Genomic DNA, 18,561 nt, shown 5'->3' with positions numbered 1-18,561 from the left:
GGATCTGCCTTTATATATATATATAAATATATATATATATATATAAATATATATATATATATATAAATATATATATATATATATATATATATATATATATATATATATATATATATATATATATATATATATATATATATATATTGACCCGCCACATTGGAGAGGGGTGAATTCTTTGTTCAAAATTGAAAGAAATAGATAGTTGGTCTGGTGCTATTGTAGAATCTAAAATTGACGACGAACACATCTTGGTAGTCGTGTTCTGTTGAAGTTAATTTGATAGAAAGTTTAAATTTGGTAATTAGTGGAGTTCATGTCATTGCCAACCTAGGTGGATGTGTCTACCGGTAGAATGCTGACAACAGTAATATAAACACCACCAGGACCTTAAATTCATCTCCCACCTGAAGACAATCATAAATATCTATGTAAATACCACAAAGATACTTTCTAACCGTAGATACTCAGATAGCCGGCAGAGCGGATACTCAGCAAATCAGGCGACCAACTTGGCCATCCATTTGCTGGCCAATGAGAAACACCGTGAAATACGATAGCATAAGGGGAAACAAAGTTTTTTTGTTTTTTTTAATTCCTGGGGACTCTGCGCTACTTTGCAGAAGCGGAAAAAATGAGGGGATGATAATATAACAATGGAATCAGAAAAATAAACTAAACAAGAAGATAATTAAAACTGTTCACAATTATCGACAAAAGTAGGAGAAAAGTAGATCTAAATGAAGAATGAAAGAAGCAGAATACTGAACATGGCTGATGAGTACCACTTGAAGGACGATTCAGGAGGTGGAATGAAAATAAAAACCGTAAAGTCCATAAACCGTAAGACAGGAGGGAAATGAATATTTGTTAATCGTAACTATATATTGAAAATTAATGAGTTTATCTATTGATTCATAATTAATAAATAGTAATTATAATTATTGTAGTTATTACATTATGATTCAACATCTCATAGCGCAGTTGGTCGTACGTTTTAAGACGATCATAAATATCTATGATTATCTTTAAAAGGCAATTCAGCTGAATGCGAATTAATAGTGAGATGGTAGGATTCTATCCTTTCCCTCTCGTGATAATGAAAACGCCAGATTTATTCTTTTATGAATCCCAATCGAAAAGGTTTTTTTTTTTTTTTTTTTTTTTTTTTTTTACGTTAATAAAAAGACCAATCTGTGCTTACCATCATCTTGCACTAACTACAGTTTACTAATATTCTGTTGGATTAATACTTGCAAAAATAAATAAAGGAATAATAATAACAATAAATAACGTTAATGTGAAAATTATTGATATTATAAATTTCAAGGCAAAAAAAATATAAAAATTTAAAAAATGTTTGAATAAAGTCAAAATGCATCCCACTTACCTAAAAAAAAAAAAAAGAATATAGAATGGCATTATCAAATATATTATAGGAATATGCAAAGCAACTTATAATACTTAATGTTTGGTCATTATTAATCAATTTTGTTCAAGCACCTTGAAAGCTTAAATGTCAGCGATTGTCATTTTGGGATTCGCAATCAGTTGCGAGTTTGACAGTACATTTTCATTAGAGAGAATGTGCTGCCATCTATGTTCCAATTGTGAAATTGCAAAAAAAAAACAAAAAAAAAAACAAGTGATTTCATTAAAATAAGAAATAAATGCAGTTATATAATTAGTGCTGTAACTAGATAATTTCTGTACGGAAAATGATAATCGTATCAGCTCTTCCAAGTTTCAGGGCTCTGGAGGACATGACATACTAATTATGCACCTCCTTCTTCCGACTGAAGAATGTCTCTTAGTTTTAAATGTTTATGTAGGGATCGTTTCTTCAAAAACAATACATTTCTAAGCATTCATACGTAGAACGTTTTTTTTTTAAATGTTTGTATTTTATTGAATTTGTATATTATTGAACATTGTTAGTAAAATCCTAAAAGCGAATAATATCTACTCCGCCCTACAGATGGCAGCACTACATGGGCATTTTAATATACTGTATAATAATTCATATGCAAACCATTGGATCCAATGGTAAGAATATTCATAACATAGTATTAATAGAAACGCCACCTACTGGCTGCACATTTTTTTTAAAAAATTCGCCTGTTTTGTTTAAAAGTAAACTCCGTAAGAATGTTATCCTCACTATTAAAACAAAGTACTGATGTCAATCATTTCTTGTGCATATTGGCAACATTCCTATTTTGTCTTTTTACTAAGTAATTATCCGATAGTATGAATAAAAGTATTCTTTTTAGAAACCTTTACAATCATGTTTACGGAAAATTCATAAGAAAAGGGGAAAAATAATAATAAGAATAAGTATTTATTGGTTTTGTGCTCAGGATATAAACTAGTATCATAAACATCATATTTGCATAAATTTCCATAGAGAGGGCGTCCCATGTGCTAAAGATAATTTAATCCAGGTTTATAACTGTTTTGCAGGTAAGATTATCATTAAAATAACTTAGAATAATTACTAAATGAGATAAACAGTTGTAAAAAATATCAAGGATGATTAATGTTCACATTTCGAAAGTCTGTAACTGGATAACTAATCAATAGAAAGATTTAATATTTAATATGATGATGTGTGAGGCAATGGAATTTTATTATGCGCAAAAACCAGCGTTAGTTCTAAAATTTGCCACTAGGGCGATACATGGTGCTGAATGTCATGTAAATGACGTATGATACGCCTGCGATATGCCAAATATCCCAAATGACGTATGCTTCGAAAGAAGCTTCTATAAAAGCAGGTAATTGCAGAATGCGTTCGTTCATTGCCTGTGAGCAGACAACGCGTTCGAGTATAATGTTCTGAACGAGCGTTTTTGCTCTCTTAAGGAAGCACATGACGAACCTATGAGTTGTGTTACCACACAATGCACTTTGTGTACCCTACGTTTTGCAATGTTTTGAATTACCCACTATCGTATTGCAACACCGTGTATCGTCCTGGTGGAAACTTTTAGAACTAACGTTGGTTTTTGCGCAAAATAAAATTTCATCGTTACAACCTTTCGAAATGCGAATTTTAATTATAATCACCCTGTGTTTCTTTCTACTGTAAGTAGAAAGAAATGAGAAAAGATGAGAGTGGACGATGTTGCACCGAAATATGAAGATATAAAAATTTCAAGATTGTAGAACTAAGAAAGTCCAGGGCAGTTGGCCCATCCCAAATCATTGTAGAACAGTTTTCAAAGTATCCATTTATAAAAAAAATAAAAAATAAAAAACTAGAAAGAAAATATAACTGCAGATGAGAATTATAGAGGGATTTTCCCGCATACTTAAGAAAAGTCTAAGAAAATTCCGGTAAAAGAATTAGGCGAATACCCAGGAGTGGATTCAGGGTTGTGAAGATCGTAATTTCCCTTTAAGATAAATAATTAAAAATTAACTGGAATGTAAGAAGGATCTACTTTTCAGTTTTATGGATATGGAAAGCTTCTTCTTCCCTTTAGGCCTAGTGGCCTGTTAGGGAGCTATCTTTAGCCCTTCTAAGCCGTATACTCGTCCCGAGGATAACGTGCTTAGACGTATGCCTCCCGGTGTGTCCTATGATTGTAGCTCGTGTGTTCACGGGCCGGTTTGCCTGCTTGCGGGAGGACTAACCCCAGTAAACTGGGGAGAAAATCCTGCTGTCCACGTCCAAGACCGGCTAACTTGGCTATGGCTGAGGGAAGATCCTTCAGCTCCTCACGTCGTCGACGGGAATCGAACCTAGGACATTCCTTCTCCAGGCATATGGTTGCGAAGCGCAAAGCCACTAGGTTAACCGCGCGGACACATGGAAAACTATTGTATATAATATAATACCGAAGTAAAGATTGTTTCAAATAGTGGATTCTTTGATGTAAATTGGATCTTACCCGTATAACACAAGTATATGCCAGCCTGGTTGGCCGAGTGGTCAGCGTGTTCGCTCTCCAATCAAGAGGCCGTGGGCATGGATGTTTATGATTGTCCGTGGAAATGGTGGTGGTGGTCGGCGGTAGATGGCGTTGGTGAAGTTGCGGTCAGTTGGTGGATTGTGAGTGGTGGAAACAGAGTGGTAGAGTGGATGCCCTCCCTCGATGAGTCTTTGGACTCCCTGGAGGTGACAAATAATAATAATAATAATAATAATAATAATAATAAATATAATAATATTCTCCTCCACCTTTTCCGTATTAGGCCCACTTGGCCCGGTACGTTCGTATTAATTTGGCATAGCTTATTACGATTTGAAATCGCGACCTTCTCGAGGATAAGGTGGTTATCCCTATGCCTCCCCAAGTGTCATTTGTCTGTAAATGCTTGTGTTCACGGAGTCGGTTTGCCTATTCTAGGGGACGAAAACCTCCTACCCCGTATGAGACCGACTAACTCACCTTTAGTCGAAAGAGACCAGATAAAGGTTCCTCATGTCACTGACAGGAATCGAACCCAGGTCATTCTGACCAAAGGGCTTCGCATATACTGACTAAGCTATGGAGGAAACTCAAGTATATAGTGTACACTTGAAGTGCAAGTCATCAGTTAAAATGGAAGAAAATAATAGATAGTCCGTTGTTAAGAGGAGGTTGTACGCAATATGGACCATGTTTATAAATGGATAACATTTTTAAGGAAAATAATATTAAACTTCATATAAAAATAACTACTTAATTATAACATTTAATGATGGCAAATTAAATATAGAATTATCAAAGCCGATATGTGAGGCGTCAGATGAAATTTATACTAAATAAGAGAGAAATTGTCTAACTAAACTAGATGTATACAAGACAATGTTAAAACTAGATTTAAGTTATGGATCCGAGAGCTGAGCTTAGAACTAAAACACTTGATCAAACACTGGAGACCACGGATCTGAGAAACATTGGGGGGGGGGGGGGGGAGAAGGTAAACACCATATTGAAACAATCAATTAGAATATTAAAAGTAATATAATATATAAGAGACGCATGCAGAATCGTTATATTCCGAAACGGTCGTTTTTTTACACCGAATTGCTAGAGTATTCATGTTTTTGGTGAAACCATGCAATTTCTAGAGAGTATCGCCACGTACTATCCCAAGGATTCTGAAAGAATTAGAATTCATTTTCTTTATTACATGGATAATAACTGTAAAATAATTTCTTGTAATATAATAATTTGTGAGTTCAACAAATCTTCATCATCGGCCTGTAGAGTAAGATAGGCTGAGAGTCAGCAGATAGTAGGAGAGGAAATAAAGATAGAGTGCATAGTGGTAGGGTAGGTGAAAGAGGCCTCAGTTGACCTGTTTTAGCTGTTTGCCCCCCAGGGGCGTTTCTAAAACGGTCGTTGATTTTTCACTATTTAAAAAAAAAAAAGGAAAAATCCTAAAAAGGAAACATGTAACAAAACAAAAACGTACACAGAAAAGCAAAAATTGAAAGCTAAACTTAGAGGTGGAGGAAGGATCTGGCCCGAGTGATGCAGCTCACAAGGAACTGCACCGCCTCGCTGTAAGCCTTCGCCGCTCGGGTTCTCAGGTCCTCCCCCACCTGTGGGAGCTAAAAACCAGTGAAGCTGAGTACAGTAAACCCACAAAGTGGTTACTGTGTCTTTCTTTTGTTGTGGGCTGTTAATATTCTCTTGGCTACTTCACTTCCCTTGACCATGTCCAGTTTGCAGAGAGCTATAAAAAACGCCGAAACTGCCTCCTCATCTAAATCCATAGCTACCTCTACTTGATCAGGGCTGATTTTGCTGATGTCATCCACGAAAAGGTCACCCCATTTTGCACTGACAACATCAGGTCCATGCTTCCCTGTAAGGAGGAGTTCAGGTTCTCCTAATTTTGCCATCGCTTCTTTGAATTTATCCGCCACCCCAGGGATACCTCTAATAAGATGGCTTAGAGTCTCCCCTGCTTTTGCATGAGGAACTTCTGGGTGAGCGGTCTCAGCTACTTTTGCTGTTTTGGGCGTTACCAACTCTTCTTCCTGTGGGCTTAATGGCCGTTTGGAGGTGTTGATGTTCACCTCCATCTTTCCTTCTTCTGTATCTATTTCATCTGTATTAATATCTATATTGGTATTGATGGTTTCAATAGCCACTGTTTCTTCTTGTTGGATTTTACTGCTTGTGGAAGTTTTTTTTCCCCTTTCGGTTTTTCTTAGAAGTGGAGGTATGGATTTCTGTTATATCAGGATCAGGAGCAGCCTCGAAAGGAGGAGAAGCTTCCTGTGCTGTGTCATTTCCATTGCTTGGTGGAGTTGCTGGCGTGATTGCACCACCCATCCTCTCAGCAAGGGTTCTGGATGGGCATGTGTCCACTTTGTGGTCAATTACCCCACATTTCAGGCAAGCTGACTCACAGTTGTCTTGGTTGTGGCCTGCTTTGAGGCAGTTTTTACATTTCACTCTAGGACAGTCTGCCCCAAGGTGAGTGAAAGCACCACATCTAAAACATTGTTTTTTAACACCAGGGTAATTTATCATTACTCTGGCGGATCCAATAAAAATGAAGTTGGGAACGGGCGTTTTCATCTCGAGGGAGATGTGGACTTCACCCGACTTCCATTTGGGGTTTTCTGCGTCATTTAGGACTTCCACCTTGTGTATAACGCCGAATTTCCCGAATATTTCGTGGATGATCTTTACATCCGTTTCAATATATTCTAAAGGGAATCTGGGGATTCTAAGTAATTTGGTAATACTCCCCTACCAAAAATGAAACTATTATTTTTCCATTACATTCGACTCCTGCAAGTAGTTTGTCTCTTGTTTGCTCACTCCTTACTACTACTTGGAAGCGGCCACCACCAAAGGGAGTAAACCCAAAAATCTGCTCAGCGCCGACGCTTTCGATGAGGGCTTTGGCCAAACATCGAGGTCGTACATCAGCTTTCACTTCGATTCCAAGGGTCCGCGTACGCGGCAAAGCCATGCTGGTGAGGCCTAAGCTATTCCCACCACCTAGTGTGTTATTGTTGCCCCAGTCTGGGGTTTATTCTGTATTTGCTGCTATAGTTTATTATCAAGTGTCTCTATGAGACGCTTTGCCGATAATAACTGAGCTAACATATACTATAATTTGCGCTTAGCTAAACAATTTGCTAATCACTAATGGGGAAGTTCACAAAAATGAGCTAACCATACTACAGAAATGATCCTGTGAAGTATGATCTTCCGGATAATTGAATATACGGCCTTTTTTTTCCAAAAATTAAAAAAAACCAAACCTGTGTTAATATAATATACTTTTCTGATAAAAATAATAGAATGGTGTATTTTATTTTGATTTCAAAATATAATTAAATAATTAAGCTTTGGTTAATTTTAAATTTTATGTAGTTTACATATATAACTTTAATTAATAATTTATATTTAATTCATTCAAAGATAAGGTAAAATTAATTATAATTCATTTAAAAATAAAATGCATACATCTAATATATTTTTATTCTCCAAACGAAGCAGGTAGAGTTCTTTTAGCTCTAAATGATGAAATCGATGTCACTTTCCATCCATCATCACCAAAAGCTGAAGAACCTCAGTAGATCACTCGTTATCAAGGATTGCTGTTTGGTTCCAAAGACCTGAGTTTGGATGTTGCATAGGATGTCAAGAACCCATCGCAATAAATTATATCGTAAGATGTTTACTGTTCCTTCAAGTACAGATATTTTGTCTTTCCATGATATTTTAAGTGATAATTAATATAAATCAATTTTTCTATTTTCTATTGCATTGTTTATTGAAGACTCACGATGATTTCGTCTGTTGCTAATCTTTCAATAATATATTATATTGTTTAATTAATACACAGTCTTAGTGATGAATAATTGCGCCTCCAAGCGGTGAAGGTTGTTTCACAATTTTATGTGGGAATAATTACCAACTGATTATTTCCCGAGCTGATTTTTTTTTTTTTTTTTTGAGATAAATTGACACTGACGACTAGATAAGGTTTTCTCTCTTCAGTCAATACTTCGTGAGTTTGAATTCCGCTGCGAACATGAATGTGTGCGATTGTCTTTAGGAAGGAAGTGAATTTCACCGGCCGGTGAGAGACCACAGCCCGCTTATTGAAAGCCTGAAATGACTTGAAAAAAAAGTTCCATGTTTGACATCCAAAGCAGGGTTTCCGGACTGTGTAAAAATTAAGTATAAATTAAAGATAATAACAAAGAAGAAAGAACAACAACAAAAAAAAAAAATTACCCCATCAGCGACAATCACATATTATGAGATTTATACCTTTCTTGTATGGAAGTCACGTGACAAAAAAAAAAAAAAAAAAAAAAAAAAAAAGGTTTTCCAGCTGCAATGCAGGTGACGCACCCAGGATTTAATCTTCGGGGGGTGGGGGAAGTTGAACGGATAAAAATATTTTTAATACAATGAATTTGCATTAAAAATATTTTTATCTTTTCAACTAAAATTAGCTAAATTTCGTTCATTCAATAAAATTCATTAGGTAATTATAAAAATTTATTTAAATTTTTAAAATTACCCCTGCGTGCGCCACTGCTGCAATAGAACCAAACCTGATGTAAGTAGTAAATGAACCAGAATAGAAGAAGAAATCGGTTTCAACACTTGAAACAGAAGACAATGGATGGAAAAGGTAGGGTGAAGACAGGACAGTTACCACATGAATGACACCAGACGTGTGCATCATACATGTCGGTTATCAAGGGGAATGACGGTCTTTTAAAGAAGGCACAATGGCTGCTCTTTCCATAAACATTCCAAACTTTTTTAAACGATGTTTCTGTACGATGTCTATGGTAACCCTTCCACTCCCAAAGCACTGGACCATTATAAATTAAATTTTAGTGGAATAATACGGAAACTTTTCCTAAGTTTTGTTTTTTCCACAGCTCGTATTTCAGTTAGTAGATTTTTGGTGAAGGATTGTCAAGTTTCCCATTCTTGAGCACTCCAGTTTTGACCACTCAGCTCAGAAAAGATCGAAACTGGATTCCCTCTATTTAAGACAATAATATCATTTCAGGTTTAAGGATTAGATCGTATGGATTCCGCTATTCTCGTTTCATAGTCGATCTTCTAGCCAACCACACCCACCTCTGGACGTAGACAATGGAAAAGTTTGGAGAAACTCAAGACCAGTTTTTCTCCAAGAAAAACTTTAAGAATCGACAGTACTCGCCACTTCTAATGCTGAGGTAATCAGCGTTTCAAGATCTTCTTTAACCAATGACTTCAACAGTGATCTCCTTACCATTCTCGAGTAGGTGAGGATGAGCTGATGAACTGTAATGGCCTTTTTAACTCCTCCAAAAAGCTTGCTATTTTTTTTTTTTTTTTCGTTGCAATCAGAACTTCTCTCCAGCTTATCCTAGAATACTGTTCTCACATTTGGGATGGTGCATCTAAGACCGCCATCAGAATGCTTAATTGTATTCAGAAGCGAGCAATTAAATCAATTAGTGACCCTCAATCGCTTCGCCATAGACTTTATTGTTGCGCTATGGCTTTTTTGAATTTTTGTTATTAAAAATTTAAAAATATATATATAACAAAAGAATATAATCTAATATTATATATAAAATTATATATAATGTCAGATTCAAGCTATTGAAAATTAATAAATAAAAAAAACATATTTTTTGCTTAAGACACCATATTATTATTTTAATAGCTGTAATATTAGATCTTTCAGTTCTACCATTTTATTTTGGTCTTTGATTTTTAGAATCAGAGAGATCTTTGCGTTAAACGCGTTTTTGGGTAAAGAAAGCGAAGAACTTTCATCGTGTTTCTTTGTCATCTATAGTGAATTAGCCAGTCTGATACGGACATGACAGTGTTTTTCTTTTTCTTTGAACTTTTCATCACTGAAAATCAATCAAGAAGAATGAATTGAAATGTACCTGACATACATATAGGAGGTTTCAGGAATAAGAGTTAACCACCCTATGCCGTTGGATCTGGTATCGAAGACGTGTATAATACGATATGCAAGACAAACATGTGTCATCCTCTCCAATATAAAGCATTTGGTTGTAGTGCCTTTGTGAGTTAGTTTTGAGAGGTCGCGTTTGTCCTTCAGCGACTAAGAACCTGAAAGTGAGTTTGTGAGTCTTATATAGAGGTTACCGTTTACTTTTATAAGGGCTTATCTTTGAAAACCCTTCTAAAAGGTTAGGTTAGGTTTGGTTTATTTTTCGGAAGTAGATTTCTACTTCCGAAAAATAAACGAACGAGTCAGCAAACTCACGCAGTGTCAGGCATAATACAATGGCCTCATAAACTTAACTGTTTCGTCCGTAATTACAAACAAACTAAGCTACGATGTATTTTAAACGAATTAAATGGAAATGTAAAATTCCATTTAGGAGGATCGTGAATAAAAAAAAAAAAAAATCCAACTCAAGAAACCAGACACAAAAGATTTCAAGCCACTTCAGTCCTCCAGTAAGTAGATAAGTCTCGAAAGGGTTTAAAATTTGAAGTCATAACTAATAAAAAAAAGAATCTCCAGGTGCTGTATTTGATTATAACAAAAAAAGAATTAAAATAATTACTAATAAAATAAATTATCAAATGTTTAAACTCCTTTGTGACGTATGGGCCACTCTGTACTTGTGCATACCAGAATGTTAAGTAATCAGTGTATCCCGTTTATTTTTATTATTGTTAATAAATATTGCACAGTCAAGAACGAAGTATAAGATATTCTAGCGTCATAGTTCAGTTGTATAATAAGTATTTATTGTTAAGTAGGAGGATAAGAATCAATTGGGAAAATGGGATAAAATTTGTGACACGATGGCTCGTGTCACAAATGAGCGCTCTTCTCATCTTTTACATTCTTCAGTTTCATTATCACACACACATATGTCCATTTTTTTTTTCGTTTAAGCAACTTAGCACAGAGAAGATTTTGGAGTTGCAATCATAACAGTGATGAGAGAAAATTATAGACTTCTGCTGCCAATTGTCACCAGAGATGTATCTGGCTTGATTCTGAGTAGGCGGGGCTAACGCCGCTCTTGTCTTCTGTAGGTTAGAAGGGTGAATTGAGCAGCCCTTATAGTTGGCTGGATGTGGCCCGCCACAATTCGCGCATTTAGCAGGTGTAGTTCGTGGTTTTGTGCAAGTGTGCGAAGGATGGCTGTCACCGCACTTTACACACTTGTAATCTGCTTTTGTGCATGCCCAAAGTTTTGGCAGAGATGACATTGACCGGCTGATGCCTTTCTTCTGAGTGGTTCGGTCTTGATGACTAAGTTGCAGACTATCTTAAGGTCGTAAATTTCTATGTAGTCTTTATTGATCTTCACTAAGACCAGAGGAATGGGGTGCTTCTGCGCGAGATCTTAATTAGTTCAAGGCCTTGTGATCTGAGGTCAGTAGCTATTTCATCAGATGCAATGGTTTCTGCCAGACCTCTGATGACTACTTTTAAGTTTTTTTCGCTCTTGAGTTGAAATGTGTGATATGGGACATTCAATTCGTCCATAAGTCTGGTGATCCAGCGGTAGTCCAACGCCCCTTCTGGTTGAATTCGAATTCGGTCATCTGTGTTCTTAGCTGATATAAATTTGATGTTGACGTTCTTCATTGTCTCCGCGATTGATGACCATTTTTCTTTCTATCTCAGAATAACTGGAGGAATCCTCTCTTTGGGCTGTGCCCCTGAGTCCGTCGCTCTTTCTTCAACAGGTTGTGCTGTTGTGTCCATTGGAGCTGTACTTTCCAAGGGGTGGGGTAATATTTCAGGATCTGCTGCGGGGGACTTTTTCTTTCTCTTGTTGCTTCTGACCTCCTGAAAGCCACTGGAGTTTGAATTAGGGATGTCTTCAGTTGTTGTTGCTGGCGTTGTCATGTGAAGAAGGAGGAAGTTCAGAGGGCTGGAGGTCCTCTGTCTCCATCCACGAATATCCTTATATCCTATAAGGACTGGCTTAAAGGGGCGAAGCAAGAATGCTTTTCATCCTCCCCGTTATCTGTAGAGGACAGTGTGGGGATGTGTTATTGAGCTATTAAAGCTCTGATCATGGCAGGAGGGTAACAGCAATTGCCGAGCCTCAGTTAGAACTTCATTGGCTACAGCTTTGCTCCATTACCCTCCAAGGGTATCAATCACTCACATCTCCCACCATCTACGAATCCTTATCCTTATCAGGACTGGCTTAAAGGGGCGAAGCAAGAATGCTTTTCATCTTCCCCGTTATCTGTAGAGGACAGTGTATGGATAAGGTGTTATTGAGCAATTAAAGCTCTGATCATGGCAGGAATGTAACAGCAATAGCCGAGCCTCAGTTAGAACTTCATTAGCTACAGCAGTGCCATCCGTTACCCCCCAAAGGTATTGGATTGAATGAATGAATCCTATCACCATCTACGAATACTTTACTTTGGCAATAAATATAGACAAATCATTAATTTCAAAAAAAGGTGTATTTGTAAATGAATCGACAATTATAATTTAATTATAAAAAGTTATTAATTATAAAAAGTGTATTTATAAATGAGTCAACAATATTAAATATTTCGATTAATTAAAAATTAAACTAATGATAATTCTTTAATAAAAATTAATTACCGTAAGTAAAGAAATATATAAATAAGTCCTCAGAATATTAATGATCCACGTGAGTAATCAAGGCATCTTTAATTGTAAATAAATATAAATTTCCCACAAGAAAAATGATGATTACTTTAATAAAATTAATTATAAAGTCAGGTGTGTAAATAAATTTTCGAATGTAAACAAATCGCTTTTAAAATCAAACAAACGTTCCTACAACTACATGTTTAAACGAAATATTTCAAAAAGAATTATGATGTAGCTAATTTTTGTACTTTCGATTTTTAATAAACAATAATTTATATCATAAAATATTATTGTGTTATTATTATTCTGCGTGATTCTATAGTCGTTTTGGATTTATCACTAAAAACTTGTGCAAATTTTCAGATTAAAATTTATACACCTTTTATTTTTAAACATCATCAATATATACTTTAAAAGCACACGCTAAGTGATAAGTTTTCAATTCATTTGAATTCGATTGGGATGTTTTTTTTAGTTGCACTTTAGGTATTGTAGTGATGATTTCTGAAAAAGAAAATACGTCATTGGGATTTTAACGGTGGCTATCGCAGAAAGCTAACTCGTGGAAAACTTTTCCAGTTGCATTCAATACAAAGGAGTGCATTTCGATTGAGATTCACTCAGCGAAAAGTAAGGTTACGCTATTAATTCTCAGTTTTAGTAATTGACCAACCCCGAATCAAAACCTGCTAGACGTAATTATGACTGACATAGACACCGATGCCCTGATAGAAACACTAGACAAAGGAAATTTGAAGTGGAATGGCCAGTTATTTCAACCTGTGCTCCACAACGAGATGGCGAGGATACTGCCAATACAGAGGAAAAATTGGATTTGGTGGTCTTCAATCCCCCCCCCTCCAGGATCAAGGGGAGACCCACCCGCGGAAAAAACGCAAAACACAGTCGATAGAACCACCCACAGATGAAGATATGGAGAAAGATGGACACAACTCTGACCCTCCTGCCTCCACTAAAGAGAAATTGCCTCCAATTATCTTAAGAGAAAATAATAGGTGGACAGAATTAAGGGCCACTATGACTAGTCTACAGATAGCATACACTACAGCAAAGAATTTAGACGATGGCATCAAAATCCAACCCGCCACTATAATGGCCTACCGCAGACTCACAAAGGAGCTAGACAATAAAGGTGTACAATACCACACCTTCACCCCCGACTCCGAGAGCAGCCTGAAGGTGGTTCTCCGTGGAGTATCAGAGCACATACATAGAGAAGACATAGCCGCCGATCTCTGCTACCAAGACCTAGCACCCATCAAGGTCAGCAGAATAACCAGAGCAGACAAAAGTCCAATGCCACTCGTCTTAGTAGAGATCCACCAGGCATATAAAAACATATATGACCTAATTTCAATTTGTGGGCTAAAAATCAGCCCAGAACCACTAAGAAAAAGAACCTCACCAGGACAGTGCCACAGGTGCCAAAAGTATGGTCGTGTCCAGAGATTATGTAAAGCAGAATACAAGTGCTTAAAATGTGGGGAGAGCCACCCCACATATATCTGCACCAAGCCAAAATCCACCCTGGATAAATGTGCAAACTGCGGGGGGCCGCATCCAGCAAACTACAAAGGATGTATACAACACCCGAAAAACAGACTATCTGCTCCCTCTACTAATCTACAAAAACCAGCAGCAGTAGCTCCAAATCCTCAACCCTCCAGAGGTCGACAAAACACGATACAAAACCAACTGCCGCAACCAGAAGCCCCGATCGAAGCAAACCGCAAACGGCAGACGAAGTCCTACGCAGATGTAGTCCGCTCAACAAAGGTTACTCAGGAGCAATACAACCCAAATTTATCAGCCATCATCACAAACTCCCTTGCAAATATGCTGCAAGACTTCAGCAAATCTAACCCCACATTGGACTCCAGAAAAAGATTTCTACAAGAAACCCAATCCATCCTAGCAGCTCTTATAAATGCATAAAAACAAAAGCACCCCAGTTTCCCTACAGATCATCGCTTGGAACGCGAACGGACTTAGAAATAAGATTCTGGAACTCCAAGAATTCGCAGTGAGATACATCCCAGACATCATCTTAATAAACGAATCCCACTTAAGACCAGCAGACAATCCCAAAGTTAGAGGATACCTCCTCCACAGAAACGACAGAATAAACTATAGAGGAGGTGGCACCGCCATTTTCATAAAAAACCACATCGATCACCACTCTGTAACCAGCCCCTCAACCAAAAATCTAGAACTCACAGGAATAGTAGTACCCACTACCTCAGCTGGGAAACTAACACTTTATGCAGCTTACAACCCTCCATCAAAGAATCTACTATATTCAGATCTAGATGCCGTCCTGGGCACTAAAGATCAAGTAATCATTGCCGGTGACCTAAACACGAAACACCCGGCATGGAACAGTAAAACCACCAACAGAAACGGCTACACACTCTTCAGTTACTCCAGTTCAAATTATGCAGTGGTGGCAGGCCCTGCAGAACCAACACATCATAGTACGTATGGCACAGCCGACATACTTGATATTGCTATATTACAAAATATTAAGCTACAGTATAGCCTAGACTCTTTAAACGAGCTGACATCCGATCACAATCCAATCCTGCTTCAGCTGGGAAAGCAAGAACTACTGCTGCCTCCTCCCCACTCCTATATCTCATGGAAAAAACTAACAGAAGTACTATCAGAACACATTGGACCTGTCCCTCACATCAGATCCATAAAAGAAATTGAAAATGCTGTCAAAAGCCTGACTCAGCAAATCAACACAGCCATAAAGGTTGTCACCTCTACCAAAACCACTCTTAAGCCAAACCGACTACCAGAAGACATCATGGATTAGGGACAAAAACAAAGCAAGGAAAAGCTATCACAACACCCGTGCACCTCATGACAAAAAGATCCTCAATAAACTAAACAATGAAGTTAGAGAAGCACTTAAAGCTCACAGGAACGAAACATGGGAAGCCAAACTAGCCTCTGTATCACCCGGCGAACACTCCATCTGGAACATATTAAGAAGTCTCAGAAACAAAAACAAATCTCTTCCCCCACTCAAGTCAGATATGGGACCAGTACACACGGACGCAGAAAAAGCTGAAGAGATAGCAAAGAACCTAGAAAAACAGTGTAGTCCTACATACGGCAACTTGGACTTCAAGCATGTCTATAATATCCACCTCCATGTCAGACATGCACTGAAAGTCACCGATACCTGCAACAACAAACCCGCAACCACCTCACCAGCGGAAATCTACGAAGTTCTAAAGAAGCTAAAGAATAAAAAAGCCCCTGGCCCAGATGGCATATCAAATAGAGTAATAAAACTGCTGCCCCGAAGAGCTTTCGTAAATCTCACCACCATAATCAACGCCATGTTCCGATTTAATTATTTCCCCAGTTATTGGAAAGTCGCAGATGTGGTCCCAGTGCATAAACCAGGTAAAGATCCACACCTGCCTGAAAGCTATCGACCCATCAGCCTAATCTCAAACTTAGGCAAAATTGCCGAAAAAAATCATCCTCTCTAAACTCCAAGCCTCAGTAAATGAGTTAAATATCCTTCCTAAGGAACAATTTGGCTTTAGACAACATCACAGTACTACTCAACAAATTCATAGGATAATTGAGTACCTCACCACCGGCTACAATTGGCACCAGCACACTGGAGGTCTTCCTTGACAGAGTGAAAGCTTTTAACAAGATATGGCACTTGGGATTACTACACAAACTCATTTCAGCAGGCATACCATCAAGAATCGTCCACCTAATTAAATCTGACCTCCAGGACAGACACACACAAGTCAAAATAAATGGTACAGTTTCAAGTCAGCGACGGATCTCTGCGGGAGTTCCCCAAGGTTCCCTACTGGCACCGATCTTATTCTCGATATATATTGCAGACATCCCACACAACCCAATGTCATCCATCTTAGCACTTTATGCGGATGACACAGCAGTACTTGCCAGATCTCTACGACCACATCTTGTCACTAAAAAACTGCAAGAAAACCTACTAAAACTAGAACAATGGTTCTCCAAATGGAGATCACAAGTGAATCCCCAAAAGAGTATAGCGATGCATTTCACCAGAAGATTGGCAACTCCCAAGGGGGACCTTTATCTATTCAACACCAAAATCCCCTGGCAAACAGAAACAAAATATCTTGGGGTAATTCTAGACAAAAATTAACGTTCAACCCACACATCAAAGCCTTATGCGCGAATCTAAAACCATCACACAACTTTACCCTCTAATAAATAGAAAAAGCAAACTAAATACCAGAATCAAAGTACTCCTCTACCTGCTGACGATCCACCCCATAGTGACATATGCATCTCCAGCTTGAAGCCACACATGCAACACCAACATCCTCAGGCTACAGAGAGTGTAAAATAAGTGTTTGCGCATGATATTGGATGCACCGTGGTTTGTAAGGAACGGCCAACTGCCTAGAGAAACAAACATCCCTTACAGCGGAAAAATTCTTCTCAAAGATCTCTACACACCCCAACGATCTAGTTAAACAGGCAGCAAACTATGATGAAACTGACTTCTTCAAATACAAGAGGCCAAAAGTCATCCTGAATACTTGCAACAATGACTAATCTCAGTGACCCCCCCCCCCCCAGGGCGAGCTCACAGCTCAAAAATCTTTCCTTCAATTCATCCTCCCTATCAGACAACGGGGAATAAAAGCATCTTGCTTCACTCTTCTGGCCAATGATATTATGTTATGTAATGTGATAAGTTTTGTTATGAATTAACAAACTATTATCAACCATTTGTTTATATCATAATAAAATATATTATATTATAATATATTTTATTATATTATACCCAATTACCATTCATTCTTTTTGAAACACTCTGTATAATAAATGTGGATATGTATTTATATTTGTACATAATTATATATACTTAATATAATAAATGTGGATGTGAATTTATATTAGTTATGATATGGGTGTCATTTTGTACTGCTGCTTCAAAAAAAAAAAAAAAAAAAACGAAATAAAAACATTTTCAACATAAAATGCATAAAATCAACTTTATTCTGCTCTGAATAAACTCTCACATAAAATATCATCGCAACAATCATCATAAAAAAAGAGATAAAAATATTCTTTTCCATATACAAAAAACAATGATAACACTTACCAGTACAAAAATACGGTAAGTTACTATACATAGTCTTTGTAAAAGAGCAGAGTAGATCTTAAAATATATAGCATGTTAGTGCAGCGTATAAAATAAACTAAATAAAGAAATATAACCGTTATAAAAGTAAAGGTCATATAAAAATTTGAGGGGGGGGGGGGTAAAATATATTCAATATAAACCTGTACACATTGTAAAAGGTCACGGATATATATATACTGTGTATAGATAGAAAGTGTATATATATATACAAACAAACAAACCAATAAAACGTGTATCTCTTACAACGTGCAATCCATACACATAACAATGATAAATGTTGACTGATAACTTATTCATTTGCAGATATGCTGTCGAGATTAGTTTCCCGTAGTGTTAAAAGCCAGGAAACATTTTATCTTAAATCTCGCTCTCTTAATCACTGTGACAACCAACTTCACATTTCAGCACTTGCATAAACTGTCCCTTTATACCTATCATAATAAGGATAAAAGATGGAGTAGGATTTCATGTAAGCTATAATATATTTATCTTAGTTTAGAAAATAGTATTACACCATTATTTTAAGCATTATATATATTTATTTATTTTTATATAGATTTATATTAAAAATATTATTTAAAATTAATATTTTTACCTTTATTTTTATATATATTATTTTATTACTTTATTTAATTTTTAATATTTAATTACAATAAATAAAAATAATATATTTTTAATTTATTGTTAATAATAAAAATCTTGTTTTTCCTCAAATACGTTTCATTTATACAAATTTTTATAAATATAAATACATTTTATTTATTGCAGTTATTTCATTTAATTAAAAATAA

Source organism: Typopeltis vanoorti, chromosome 9 (genome assembly GCF_054136105.1).
Source record: "Typopeltis vanoorti isolate ZY-2024b chromosome 9, IOZ_Tvanoo_1.0, whole genome shotgun sequence".
NCBI classification, from domain to species: Eukaryota; Metazoa; Arthropoda; class Arachnida; order Uropygi; family Thelyphonidae; genus Typopeltis; species Typopeltis vanoorti.
The sequence above is the reverse complement of the archived record's forward strand: the minus strand, read 5'-3'. Positions refer to the sequence as shown.